Below are 2,883 nucleotides of genomic sequence, written 5' to 3' on the forward strand. Positions count from 1 at the left end.
AAATAATGTTCTTTTTAGCAGCATCATATGACCCCTTTAAGGAAAAATATGTTAGATTTATATATAAAATATTTATATTTATATATAATATAAATTATATACAAGTATTAAATATATATATATATACATACAAATATTTTTTTAAATATATACATATATGTGTGTGTATTTATATATACATGATAAATATACACAGTACACACACACACGTGTAAAAATTAATCGCGATTTATCGTTTTGCAGCCCTACTTTGAAACAAGTTTCACACAGAAAATGTCATTAAATTTCACAAATAGTTACAAAGAAATGGCAAGTAAGACTTCGAATTAAACGTGAAAGTTAAAAAAAAACTGAAAATGTAGGCTACTGCAATTTTTTTTTTTTTTACAGTTTCTAAAAACTAATTTTAACAGTGTAGCATTTCTGATTTAAACAATTGCCATTACTATGGTTTGATTTATTTCTTTGAATGAGTTTGAATCATTTGAACTGATTCATTGGTTTGTTTCATTACTTCAAATATTTTACCGAAGTTCCCATGTGGCATTTTACACTTTTAGTAAAACATTTTAGTATAGGGAAATATTGCTGTTTAATATTTATTATATAGTACATTTCAGGTTTGTTATCGTTAACTAAAATTAAAACTATTATAAACAGTTTTGTTAATTGAAATAAAAGTGAAATAAAATAAATTAAATTAAAAATTCATACTTAACCAAAAAAAAATAAAAAATTTGCCTTGGCAACTAAAATATAATAAATAAAAATATTAATAGTAATATTTGAAAAAATAATAATAACAAAACGCATATAACACTAACTAAAGATGAGATAAAAATTAAACAAATGAAAATAAAAATTTAAATCAAAGGATAAAAAATAAAATAAATATATTGAATATATATATATATAAGTGGTATATAAATAAGACTAAAATAACGTGCATATTTATAAAAATCATTAAATGTCATTTTGCCTCTAATTCTAGATTTTCATTGTATTTTATTAACATGAAGTATTTTGAACCTGCTTCTCTACAGTGACTGTGAAATGATGGCTCTTCTGATTGACAAAAGAAACCTTTTACCATATTTTAGAGCAAAAGCCAATATTTTGTTAGCTACTGAATATTTCTCAACCCTAATCCTAAGTATGTTAACCTTGTGGTGTTTATAATGCGTAAATGAACTGACAGGACTCAATGAATAGTGATTCAGTAAGAGATCAACATGTTGGTTTGAGCTCAAGGTCATTAAACTCGTAGATCTTTGCACAGTTAATGACTCATAAGCAGCAATACATGTTTTAATTGTGATATGTGTTGTACGTTGGTTCCCTGTGAACGTTTAGGTGAGTTTTCAAGACAAGTGTTCGTTGTGTTTTGTGTACAGTGGGGTCCAATCGCCTGAAAATGCTCCTATTTTGAATTATTTTCTAAATGAATACAGCTTTTTCATTACAAATTGTATTGTCGACACAATAATCAAGTTCCTCGTGTTCAAATGAAAAATGTTTTAGACCATGCAGTGTCATGTTGTGCTTGTTTTTCAGGTCTGACAGACTCACAAATGTGCTTTTTTACATGGAAACACTTCATTATTTGACTCTTTGGTACATAAACACACTCTTGTATCAATACTCTGAAACTGTTTGATGGTAGAGTTCACATAATTTGCTGAAAATGACTCGCCCACAGGCCATCCAAGTTTGCTTCTTCATCAGATTTGGATAAATCACTTGCTCACCAATGGATGTGAATGGGTGCCGTCAGAATAAGAGTCCAAACAGCTGATAAAAACATCACAATAATCCACAAGTAATCCACAGCACTCCAGTCCATCTGTTAACATCTGGAGAAGACAAAAGCTGCGTGATTGTAAAAAAACAAATCTTTCATTAAGATGTTCCTTAACTAAACTGTTGTTTCCAACTAAAATACGAGTCCATAATCTATAATAATGCTTCCTCCGGTGGAAAAGTCCATCTCCTGTTGTCTCTCACAAAATCCAAAATCCAGCCACATTTTTGATTAGAGCTGTTTTGGACTCTTTTGGCTTGTAAACGGTGCAGATTTCTCTCCTGATTCAGACAAGATTACTATTTATTTATTTTTTTTATTTTTTTTGGCCAGAAACAATAGTTTGAAGTTCAAAACATCTTAACGATGGATTTGTTTCTTACAAACACAGCTTTTCACTTCACAAGGCATTAACTGATGGACTGGAGTGCTGTGGATTACTTGTGGATTATTGTGATGTTTTTATCAGCTGTTTGGACTCTCATTCTGACGGCACCCATTCACTTCCATTGGTGAGCAAGTGATGCAATGCTACATTTCTCCAAATCTGATGAAGAAACAAACTCATCTACATCTTAGATGGTTTGAGGGTGAGCACATTTTCAGCAAATACTAATTTTTTGAGGTGAACAATTCCTTTTAAGGGTCAGACTTATTGTCATTCTGTCTTCTGGAAAATTAAGTTTGTGCCTGTGCCAACAATATTGAGACTGGCAGGAAAGCTGGAGTGATTTGGAGAAGTTTCTTGTTTTATGGACCGTTCCCAACATCTCATTTTATTTCAGGTCTCCTGTGCCGGTACTCTCATGGTTTGTGAACCCTGTATAAATAAATGTATTTTTTCTATTATGATATTCTGCTTTATGTGACAGTTTTTGGTGGAAAGGATTTCAGAGGCTTTTTAGGTTATTGCATTTCATACCAAGTCCAAGTTTGTCAAATGCACAACAATATTGTATGCACCAATGTCTTAGATGGTTTGAGGGTGAGCACATTTTCAGCAAATACTAATTTTTTGAGGTGAACAATTCCTTTTAAGGGTCGGATTTATTGTCATTCTGTCTTCTGGAAAATTAAGTTTG

The sequence above is a fragment of the Sinocyclocheilus rhinocerous genome, unplaced genomic scaffold (genome assembly GCF_001515625.1).
Source record: "Sinocyclocheilus rhinocerous isolate Xijiao unplaced genomic scaffold, SAMN03320098_v1.1 scaffold2308, whole genome shotgun sequence".
Lineage (NCBI taxonomy): Eukaryota > Metazoa > Chordata > Actinopteri > Cypriniformes > Cyprinidae > Sinocyclocheilus > Sinocyclocheilus rhinocerous.